This window comes from Pinus tabuliformis, chromosome 5_2, assembly GCF_031772625.1.
Source record: "Pinus tabuliformis cultivar Carrire ecotype Pingquan chromosome 5_2, CPIR1, whole genome shotgun sequence".
In the NCBI taxonomy this organism is placed as follows: Eukaryota; Viridiplantae; Streptophyta; class Pinopsida; order Pinales; family Pinaceae; genus Pinus; species Pinus tabuliformis.
In genome coordinates, this window is record NC_142306.1 from 1047005945 (window position 1) to 1047018771 (window position 12827).

Here is a 12827-nt window from a genome sequence, read left to right on the forward strand (position 1 = left end):
ATTCAATGATATGATATGTCAATTTTAGTTAGAACAACCTGCATAATAGAGTCATTGTCGATTACCCGGCTTAGACCAACAGTTGATATTTCAAGCGTAACTTTCTCGTTTGATGTCGGATTCGAATGATTCAAATTGGAAATGAAAATAGATTCATTTATTTATCTCCAATAGAAACATGTTTTGAAGAAAAGAAGAATTGATAGGTCAAATACTGTAAGGAACAGCCAGAAAGACATAGTGTTAAGAGTGCTAATTTATGATAGACAATCAGTATTTTGATCATAACTTCCCCATACGATATCGAAAATGAGTGATTCCAATTTCATTTTAAACTAGATTCATAGGGGAATCTACAATAGAAACAGGTTTTAAAAATTCATTCATTTAGGCCTCCAAAAACTGACTGTCCCAACTCTGTTCCTGAGCTGCCCGCTAGACATCCGGTCAATGTTTTGGCTCTAACTTTTTCGTTTCAAATCCAAATTGAGTGATTCAAATTGGGTTAGAAAGTATACATCAAGGGCTACTTAGGGTAGAAACATGTTTTAAAAATATGGTCATTTAGGCCTCCAAAAACTGACTGTCCCAACTCTGTTCCTGAGCTGCCCGCTAGACACCCTGTCAATGTTTTGGTTCTAACTTTTTCGTTTCAAATCCAAATTGAGTGATTCAAATTGAGTTAGAAAGTAGACATCAAGGGCTACTTGGGGTAGCAACAGGTTTTAGAAATATTCACTTTTGGTCCTTCAAAACATGACTGTCCCGACTGTTTTTCCAGAAAGTTCATCAAGCCCTCAAGCCAAAAAAATGAAATTCAAGCATTTTTTCAAATTGGTGATAAAAATGAAAATGAGTGTTTGTAGAACTTATTATTTCCATTGTAAATCATCTACATACACAAATTAAAAAAAAAAAAAATTATCACCGATGTTGATTTCGATAGCATGTTGCAACAAAAACAACTAGTTTTACAAAAGAACAAAATGCACTTATTTATGTCCTTATTTTATTTTATTTTATTTTTTCACTAACCTACTTTGATTGAAGGATGAATATGACTACGTATATGAGTACTTCCAGTGAAGCCATTTTCGAAATACGGCTTCACGTATGCACATACCCAAATTTGAAAAATGCATGTTAATGGATATTAGGGTATGAGAAACCAACTTCCCTTCAAAAAATGGTATCAAAAATTGTTGAAGGATGGAGTGATGTTGCAAACAAATGATGGAGTGAAACCAATCCTCAATGTATCCTTTATTTTCTTGATTTCGCATAACCATCATATCATGAAGTTCGTGAGCTTTTAAAATAGCTTGTTGATGCATAGTAAAAGAAACCTCATTTTCTTCCATAGCTTCTACAATTTTTGCATTTGAAACATTCTGAATCTCATTGTAGGTTTTCTCTAATAACACATGTGAGATAGAATGGGTGGGAAGGGTAGGTAAATTTGCCAGTTCAACATTGTAAGCATGTTGTACTGGTTTATTATGGTGAGGGTGTGGAATTAGTTGAGCAGGAAAATGTGTATGGAATGGGGCATTTTGATGATGTGGTTGATTGGGTTGTGTGAATGGTTTTGATGGGCAAGCAAGGTGTTGTGAAAGAGCTGGTGGAGAATATGGAGAATGTGCTTGTGCTACAAGATGAGGGAGAGTAGTCATGCCATCATAAGATGAACCATGCCCAACTTGTAAACAAGATAGGTGGTTATATTGAAATTGACATGGCTGCCCTAACACATTAGCATTCCATAATGGATTATGCAAGTATGACAATAGAGAAAAAGTGTTTTGAACCATACATGTAGGCCTTGTTGCAGCTTTCTTACCTCTTTGATATGCTACTTCCATCCTAGATAAGGAAGAGTGAGTATCTATGAGATGCTCCTTTCGGTCCTGAGGGTAAAACACTTCATCCAATTCTTGATTTTTATGAACCTGCAAAACATCCAATTTTCCGTTTAGAGAGCTAATAAAATCAACTTTAAAATTTTCAAATAAAGCATTGATTTCAGCTTTTATGTTTCCTATTCTTGTAGCAGATTTAGAAAATAAGGGACAAACTTCTCTAGAATTCTTACCAGCCTTGGAGATTCCTCTTGAATAACTTATGCACAATTCACAAACATCATCATATGACAACTGAAAAACATCACCTTTTCCTATCAGATTTAAAAGTTCTAAAAATTTATCTTTAATTCCTCTAAGAATGAGTGTTTTTAAGATCTCTTTTTCCAAATGCTTATGCTTTGATTTTTGAAGGTTATAATGAAATCGATCTACATAATCCTCCAAACTTTCATCTTCCCCTTGTATCATACCGAAAATATCTTCATTGGATTTGCAATAGTCTTGGTACTTCTTCAAGAATATGTTCTCCATGTCCTCCCATGATTGGATGCAATTCCCACCTAGGCTCATGAACCATCAGAGAGTTGCTCCTTTTAGAGTAAGAGGAAACACTTTCAATCTTTGATCATTAGTACAATAATCATATCCTCTACAAAGTATTTCGAACTCAAATAAAAATGTATCTGGATCTTCATTTGCTAAACCATGAAAATTTGGTAAAGATGGGGGAATTATGTGCATTTGTGTCACTTCTCCTAGATCTTTGATAGGAAATTCAAAAGTAGAAACGTGAGCCATTTCTTACCATAATATAAGATGTTCTTCATGTGTTTCTTCAAGGCTCCTTCTTCAAATGTTCCTGTCAATCGGTTAGTGAAATGGGTGGTGCTTACATCACCACTTGCGTGAGATCATGTGATTCATTTTTTAAAAATTTCTATATTTTTCTTAATTATTCACACAAAAATTCAAACATCTATTTCTACTCTAGGTTCTTTAACAGTCCTGCTGGAAAGTGGACGGGGGAGCAGGGCTTTTACATGCTCCGTACGCAGGTTCTTACCTTCCGTTTTTAAGATCCAACTCTTCCCTAGCAGGCACTCATCAGATTCACACTACTCTTTAGAAATGGCTACACTCTCCCCGCAACGGCGCCAAAATGTGGAGCGATAAAAAGGTGTCTTTTGAACTCCTAATTACCTTCACATTAATTATCAACCCACGGACGACTTTGTATTTCAAGAGTGTACTCAGTCTGAGGCGGCTATTTACTTAAGAGTAATGTTTTGCAGTATAGTGCTTAAAACCCAAAAGTAAATGAATGCTTGAAAAAGAAATCTAATTGGAACAACAAGAAACTGAAATGTTCTAAACTAAATCATTCATTCAAACAACAATCAATCGAGGATATAGTAGCAATAACTCATTCCTCTAGAAATTGATGGAAAGGAAAATAGAGTATGGACCAAAGATCTGGGAGCTAAGCAGCGACTTGCTGACCCACTACAGCTTTAGACCTTCTCTTACACCAAAGCAGCAATTGCAAGGAAATGGAATGGCAGCAAGTAAAATGAAATAGCAAAAGGAAATAGAACAGCAGTAAATGAAACAGCAATCAAAAGAACTAAATCTCGCGAGTCAAAACCAACTTACTCACACTCTGCTATGAAATAACACTCTTCACTCCTCAAGCAAACTGGATGGAATATACTTTATGGAACATCACTCATTGATGAATTATGGAACAGCAGGAATCAATCATATATACACACAATACGCTAATATAGTAATCTGATGATTAAAGAGAATATGACTATGTTCCCAAATAGAATAACATTACTTTCGGATTCCAATAATCGGGATTTCAAATGAATCCAATAACAGTGATATTTAGTACAAATTCTCTGTAACTGAAATAATTGGTTGAGACTAAAAGCATGCGATCAACTTTGAAAAGATTCAATTATACAATGCAGAGTCATTACACATATTTCCTGAGAAAAACCATTAGTGCATTGATCGTAACAGAGCATAACATAGCATATGAAAGATATATCAGATTACCGAGTAATAAAGATAAGCAAACCACGCATAACTCACAGTATAATGATACAACAGCAATTGTAAAGATATGATACACAATAGCAGCAGTGTACTCCACCAGAGGCTGGGCCCTTAGCCGCCAGCGGACGCTGCTGGGTTACTTCAGAAGGAAAAGAGTGAACAGCAACGCCCAAATTATGTATTAATCATTAAATAGTGAAATCATTACAATAGTTGAAGCTTTGAGACTTACAGCATAAAACAATCCTTCCTTCCTCCTATCCTATCATGAATCCTTGCTTCTGAATCTCTAATTCAAATCATCAATTCGCCATCATTCGAATCCCCAAAGTCATCCTGAAGTCCCTCTCTCTCTGATCTTTGTTTTCATTTAAATAGAGAAAGATCAGAGAGCAGTTATAACATAGATAATTACAACATGATTTCTTTTACAAATTTGGGTTGATTCTAACCAGATGATCAACAAGAAAATATATTTCCTTTAATCTCTCAACAAAAGCAAGACGAATTTGGGTTTGCAGCTGAGATTTGGAGGACGGCCGCAACAGCAAATCTGAGAAAATCGTGCTCAAAGAACCCTACGTTTCTCTCTGTACAAGCCGAATAAGGGCAAACCGTTCTTTGTTAAAGTTAATTGGGCCCGTTCTGGACAAAACCCATGTTCCAGATTTCTCAAATTCGTCTTCATTTGCTCAGAATCTCAACCGCAAAACTGTCACTCCTTAAACCAACGAATTTTTGAGTTGGCAGATTTAAAAATCAAATCTTCAATCTGGAAGTTACCTTGGAGGCTAAAAATGGTGAATAATGTTATAGCCAACTTATTAAAACTATCATTGATAAAATAATGCATAATCATCAATTTATTAGAAATAAAGGAAAATAAATAATATTCATCAATGAGAGCATAAATCATTTATAAAATGGATTTAAATGATAAATTATAATAGATGATATAATAGAGAAGAGTAAAAATGGATGAAATAAGTGTTACAAAGTGGTCGTATTCATGGCCCAACAATAGGCTGTTCATTTGAAGATTTACTATGCAATCTACCCTTCAAAAACTGAAATGATTCAAAACAGAATGGTACGGAGTCACCTTGAATCAATAAATCATGTGTGTCCACTTCCAAGTCTTCAGCTGCAACTTGACAATCAATGGCTTTCAGGGGTTGCAAATCTGAATATGAGAAGTCTTGAACAAAATTTTCATCGCTCTCAAGATGCTTCAAATAAGGACTTGTTGACATTGGATTTCTGATTGCATGGTAGTTATCTCTGATGAACTGAAACGAATCAAAGCAAAAAGGCAAAGATCCTTCACTTACTTCAAACTTTGCTGCACTTTCCTCGTCAATGTCATAGCTGATATGTGATGGCTGAACATTGTATTCAAGCTGCTGAAAATGAAATTTTTCCTCCCACAAACTAGCTGCTGATTTATCTCTAAGATTAGCTTCTGTTTGGAGAACATAATCATCATCCTACTGATCATATTGAGGCAAATCATCAGTATAAAACATATCATCAAGCATGTAGGTCATATCAACAGATCTCTCCTCTCCAAGATGACCTACAAAACAATCATTATCAGATCTATGACAACCAGGATAAGAAACAAAATGTTTTGGATCAGCAACTTGTTCTTCTTCAATCAGCGAGCCATGGGCTTGAACATCATAAGCATTTCTTGCGTTGATCTTGTCCATCATCTTTTCTACTTCACTTACCAAAATGTCAAGCTTCACCTCTAGAGATTTTGATTAGGCCGGATCTATGTTTTTCATCTCTTCTTCTTTCAACCTTGCCCTTCGGATCAGCAGATGAGCCTCTACATTTACTGCACTGTTTTGCATTTCGTGAAGTGTTGCAATATCCCTTTCTCTCAACTGAAACTCCATCTCCAGATCAAAGGCACCCGGATAGTGCAATAGAGCAGATCTAGGAGAAGGTCTTATATCAACTGGCATCGAATAATAAACTTGGTTAAATCTGGCTGAAAACTGTTGTAAAAAACTTTGACAAACTGCTGGAAATCTGAAATGCTTGCATCAGGCAGGGCTTTGAACCAACTCTTCACTTTGGCTTGCAAAGAAAGAGCAAAAAGCCTTATACTAACATCCTCTTCATCAACTTCAAAAAGGTCAAGAAAATTCTCAACATTCTGCACATGTTGTTCAGCGTTGACATTCTTACTTTCACCATCAAACCTCGGCAAGTATAGATCATAGTTTTTGGGGAAAGCATGAAGAACAGAAGGTAAAATAAGAGGTTTATACCGATCTAGAATTTTACAAGGTGTAGGGGCATGTACAACAGGTATATGATCGGTCTTGGTCTCTTGATATTCATCAATTTGAATATGGTCATCAAAAAATTCGGAAAAAGGATCTTGATCAAGCTCAAAGGCATGCAAATCTTTGGTATTCACAATCTTCAAAGGGAAAGAATCAACTGCAGGCCTGGGATCTCTTCTCAAATACAATATACTTTGCAAAGCCTTCTTGACATTCTTGGGAAAAGAGAAGAAATAATTTATGACAAAGAACAAAATGTCGTGGATAAAATTCCAACTTGAATACATGATCTGTCCATGTTGTCCTTTCATGTTTCTGCTGGTTGGGATCATCCTCTAGTGGAGTCTTTGGATCTGATCGCAAAAATGATTTAGAGTCGCCAAGTGAATGATTTCAGCCTTTCAAGTGTCTGATCGTTGTCCACTATCAACAATCAGATCTGAACTTGATACATGTACTGGGGTAAACTTCAAATGAAGTGTTGTATTCACAAGCTCACGGAGATTGACTGAAGCAGCGTTTATCTACTTCCGCTTATGCAAAGCAAAAGCATTTCGAAGGCTACCTGGCATAACTTCACGCTTCGTCTAAGACTTACGAAACAAACACATCAATCAGCAAACGATTAGTTTGTTCTCCCCAATATGGTCTCCAATATGTTAGCGCTTGAAATTTCACCTCAGGCTGAGAAAGGTAAACCTCAAGGCAACATCAAACCACTTAGCCTCGTAGCTAGCCCTACGGGGCTGGAGACGGCTCTCTCCGGTCTATCTCGGTAAAGATCTTCAATGGGCGAGATAACCAATAGGGTAACACTGATTTTAGGCTAGTAAACTGATCAAAAGGGTTGATTTGGGATTTTTAGGGTTTTTGGTGGCAAATTGGGGAGATGGCAATTTTGGGTGCGGGGATTGGACACAGTTTCTGCAAGGGGTTCTTTGGGGCGAGGTAGGAAACAGTATTGATGCCTTTGATAGAGGTGGATGGATGAGACTGACAAGTGAGGAGCTAAGGGGAGCAAGCAATAACCTTGAATTCCCCTTAAACAGTAGAAAACATTGATATTAAGCAAACTTAAAAGCAGAGCATGACAGTCATGAGTTCTACTTTAACACTTCATTTGCCTAATGTGCAGAAGGAAAAGTAAGGAAACAATTCACATAACACACTTACAAGTACAAAGAGAAACACACCATCAACACATGTGTCCACAAGAATCCCAAAAAGGACTGCAAAACCCTGGTCTTCCTTTACCAAAAATTGCAGAGATACAGTGAATAATACAATAGTAGCTTCTCCCTCCAAAGTCCAACCTTCCAACCTCTGAAAATGACTAAGAAAATACATAATATAGATCATCTAACCTCTTTCCCTGCCTCCATGGGTCGAGCTCACTATCCTAGGAGCTGTTTCAACCACTTCTAAACTAAGCACTGAAAACTAGGCAGTCAAAACAACTTACCTCTATAAGCTAGGAAACCAATTCATTCATTTAATTTTCACCATTTTCATGAATGAATCTTCTAGAAGATGTACATAAGTGTAAAAGTGTCATAAAAGTACATTAATTACATCAAATAGCATAATAATCCACCCCAAAAAGTCAAACAGGGTCAAACTGCGTTTTTCTGAGCTGTACAGTGAAATTTGCCTGACGGGTCGCGCGCCTCTGCCTGACGGGTCGCGTGCCTTTGGGACCACTTTTGGGGCACTTCCAGGTGTCCAAATTGAGCAAGAGTAGGATTTTTGGAAATTTTTGTGAGTCTACTTTCCAACCCAATGGGAATTTCTGAATTTGGTGGTCATTTGCCCCTCCAAAATTGCAATCTCCCAAGACTGCTTTCTGTGTCTCAAAAATGTGGCAGAAAGTCATTTTTTGCTTTTTTTTTACTTTCTGGAGGCCCAAAACTTCATAAAATCTCTTGTCCATTAATGAGAATATGTAAATTCTCATGAAAAATCTGGAAATGCTGAGTTTTTGCAAAATGGAGTTGCCAGGATGAAGGGTCGCATGGGGGGTGAGACCCGTTAATGGAGAAAACCTGTAAATTGCTTGAAAAAACCAAAATTTACCCAAAATGCTCAAAATTTCTTGGGATTTGTGCTATGGCTAGGCTATTTAGTGCCATGCTCAGTCAAAGAGGCTTTGGCCAAAATTTGGAGTGGATCGGGCCTTTTCCGTCGTTTTAGTGCCTTGGCCAACCTCCTTGGATCTGGCGATTGCAATTTTGACATTTCTCTAAAACCATGACACCTGTGCAAAAAGTGAAGGAGGTTTTTCTTCTTTCTCATGTTATGGACAAAAACCTCTTTCATTTTTCTAAAATTAATCTTTTATTGCTCTGGAACATCATTTGAGTGCGACTTGTCCCGATGTGTGAAACAAGGAATTTTGTCGAAATGGAGCGAAATGAAAGGGATAGGGGGCTTCTAAATTCTTGGGGAAATTTTTGGGAGTGGGGAGGGATGTTAGGAAGCAGGGGAAAGTGGAATCTCAGAGATTGAGCGAGGGGAAGGGGTCCAAAAGGGCAAAACACAGGCCCAACCTAGAAAATTGCCAGGTTGTACCTAGAAACTAGGGTTTGTGCAAAAATGAGGAATCTGGCAGATCTAAGGGATGGGAAGTGTTTGATAAGGTACTTTAAGGATAGGGGAAGGTGTATGAACATCAGGAAACAAGTTTTGCCGATGATTTGACCGTCCAAGAGAAATTGGCTTCAAAACCCTAGGAGAGGAAAATGACCTTACCTAGGCGCAACTGAAGCATGAACAAGATGTAAAATGACTCATTAGACACTGAGATGATAATGAAAACCCTATGAATGATGATAGACTTAGCTGAATGGTAACATAGATTGGCATTTGGACAACTTTATAAGGAGTGAAAGCAAACCCTAGACCTAATGCCCAGTGACCAAATTTTGCTTGAAAACTCTTTGAAATGACAAAATTTGACCTTGACACTCTGAGACCACTTTGTAAGAGCATATTTGATCACTGTAGGAAGGCTGGAAAGACTGACACTAACATTGGCTCCAACGGGGATGGTAGCTCCTTGGAGGTGCCAAGAACCGCAGACCTCTGGGAGAGCAGACCAGTGTTTTCAACCATTGGGCAATGGAGTCAAAAACTCAAGCTGAAATGCATGACTAAAAACTGATGACTTGACAACACAAATTGACTCTCACTCAACTAAAAACTGACTCAACACTTAAACACAACCGACAAACTGAAAATGATGCTCAAAGGGGAGCTTATTCATCACAACCTACTCTAACAGTTTCGTTCATCACCTGATCAAGTGAAATGAAACAACCAATGCAACCAAGTAAGTATCCCGTCTGCTGTTTGAATTCTCCACAAGTGCTTGCTTATGAACAACAAGAGAGAACTACTGAAAGGCAACTCCCATGACAACTTAGAAACAGATCCATTGAATGATATGGATTCTCTATCCACCTCCAAAAACACTGCATAAGGATCTTGAAATTCAAGCACACTGGAACTTAGCTCATCCAATGGATTACTTCTCGTTTCCTCATACCATGAATGCAAACTTTGATCTGAGCCTTGTGACAAGACCTCTGCTGAAAATGAGAAAGAAACCGGCTGCCGAATCGAATTTGTATCAATACACGTTTCAAGTTCACATGTAGTCAATGGAGAAAGACTTTGACTGCAAACCTCATCCAAAACATCAGCTATTGGATCATGAAAAACTTGAAAAGACTGCTGTAATGTATCCATTGAAAATGCATGACATCCGTCTAGCTGTTCATCTTGTTCTTGAGAGATTTTACGAGAATTCTGCCTTATAAACTGAAATGCTTCGAAACAAAAGGGTATAGAATCTTCCTGCATCATCAAATCATGTATTTCGTCTTCCAAAACTTCATCTGTAATCTGTCCTTCAATTTCATGTGGTGGCTGCAAATCTGATGCTACAGGCTGCTCAAGAATTTTGTTATCTGTCTCATCCTCAACATTAACACTGAGAGATTGCTGATTTGTTATAGGCTGTTCATTTGAAGATTTACTATGCAATCTACCCTTCAAAAATTGAAATGATTCAAAACAGAATGGTACGGAGTCACCTTGAATCATTAAATCATGTGTGTCCACTTCCAAGTCTTCAGCTGCAACTTGACAATCAATGGCTTTCAGGGGTTGCAAATCTGAATATGAGAAGTCTTGAACAAAATTTTCATTGCTCTCAAGATGCTTCAAATCAAGACTTGTTGACATTGGATTTCTGATTGCATGGTAGTTATCTCTGATGAACTGAAACGAATCAAAGCAAAAAGGCAAAGATCCTTCACTTACTTCAAACTTTGCTGCACTTTCCTCGTCAATGTCATAGCTGATATGTGATGGCTGAACATTGTATTCAAGCTGCTGAAAATGAACTTTTTCCTCCCACAAACTAGCTGCTGATTTATATCTAAGATTAGCTTCTGTTTGGAGAACATAATCATCACCATACTGATCATACTGAGGCAAATCATCAGTATAAAACATATCATCAAGCATGCAGGTCATATCAACAGATCTCTCCTCTCCAAGATAATCTACAAAACAATCATTATCAGATCTATGACAACCAGGATAAGAAACAAAATGTTTTGGATCAGCAACATGTTCTTCTTCAATCAGCGAGCCATGGGCTTGAACATCATAAGCATTTCTTGCATTGATCTTGTCCATCATCTTTTCTACTGCACTTACCAAAATTTCAAGCTTCACCTCTAGAGATTTTGATTCGGCCAGATCTATGTTTTCCATCTCTTCTTCTTTCAACCTTGCCCTTCGGATCAGCAGATGAGCCTCTACATTTACTGCACTGTTTTGCATCTCGTGAACTGTTGCAATATCCCTTTCTCTCAACTGAAATTCCATCTCCGGATCAAAGGCACCCGGATAGTGCAAGAGAGCAGATCTAGGAGAAGGTCTTATATCAACTGGCATCGAATAATAAACTTGGTTAAATCTGGCTGAAAACTGTTGTACTGTCTCCCCTGGTAGTCTTTTCAGCTGGTTATACTCTTCTACAATCAAGAAAAGGTTCTGTGCGATCATCCACCTGTTGAGAAAAACTTTGACAAACTGCTGGAAATCTGAAATGCTTGCATCAGGCAGGGCTTTGAACCAACTCTTCACTTTGGCTTGCAAAGAAAGAGCAAAAAGCCTTATACAAACATCCTCTTCATCAACTTCAAAAAGGTCAAGAAAATTCTCAACATTCTGCACATGTTGTTCAGCGTTGACATTCTTACTTTCACCATCAAACCTCGGCAAGTATAGATCATAGTTTTTGGGGAAAGCATGAAGAACAGAAGGTAAAATTAGAGGTTTGTACCGATCTGGAATTTTACAAGGTGTAGGGGCATGTACAGCAGGTATATGATCGGTCTTGGTCTCTTGAGATTCATCAATTTGAATATGGTCATCACAAAATTCGGAAAAAGGATCTTGATCAAGCTCAAAGGCATGCAAATCTTTGGTATTCACAATCTTCAAAGGGAAAGAATCAACTGCAGGCCTGGGATCTCTTCTCAAATACAATATACTTTGCAAAGCCTTCTTGACATTCTTGGGAAAAGAGAAGAAATAATTTATGACAAAGAACAAAATGTCTTGGATGAAATTCCAACTTGAATACCTGATCTGTCCATGTTGTCCTTTCATGTTTCTACCGGTCAGGATCATCTTCCAGTGGAGTCTTTGGATCTGATCGCAAAAATGATTTAGAGTCGCCAAGTGAATGATTTCAACCTTTCAAGTGTCTGATCGTTGTCCACTATCAACAATCAGATCTGAACTTGATACATGTACTGGGGTAAACTTCAAATGAAGTGTTGTATTCACAAGCTCATGGAGATTGACTGAAGCAGCGTTTATCTACTTCCGCTTATGCAAAGAAAAAGCGTTTCGAAGGCTACCTGGCATAACTTCAGGCTCCGTCTAAGACTTATGAAACAAACACATCAATCAGCAAACGATTAGTTTGTTCTCCCCAGTATGGTCGCCAATATGTTAGCGCTTGAAATTTCACCTCAGGCTGAGAAAGGTAAACCTCAAGGCAACATCAAACCACTTAGCCTCGTAGCTAGCCCTACGGGGTTGGAGAGGGCTCTCTCCGGTCTATCTCGATAAAGATCTTCAATGGGCGAGATAACCAATAGGGTAACACTGATTTTAGGCTAGTAAACTGATCAAAAGGGTTGATTTGGGATTTTTAGGGTTTTTGGTGGCAAATTGGGGAGATGGCAATTTTGGGTGCGGGGATTGGACACAGTTTCTGCAAGGGGTTCTTTGGGGCAAGGTAGGAAACAGTATTGATGCCTTTGATAGAGGTGGATGGATGAGACTGACAAGTGAGGAGCTAAGGGGAGCAAGCAATAACCTTGAATTCCCCTTAAACAATAGAAAACATTGATATTAAGCAAACTTAAAAGCAGAGCATGACAGTCATGAGTTCTACTTTAACACTTCATTTGCTTAATGTGCAGAAGGAAAAGTAAGGAAATGATTCACATAACACACTTACAAGTACAAAGAGAAACACACCATCAACACATGTGTCCACAAGAATCCCAAACAG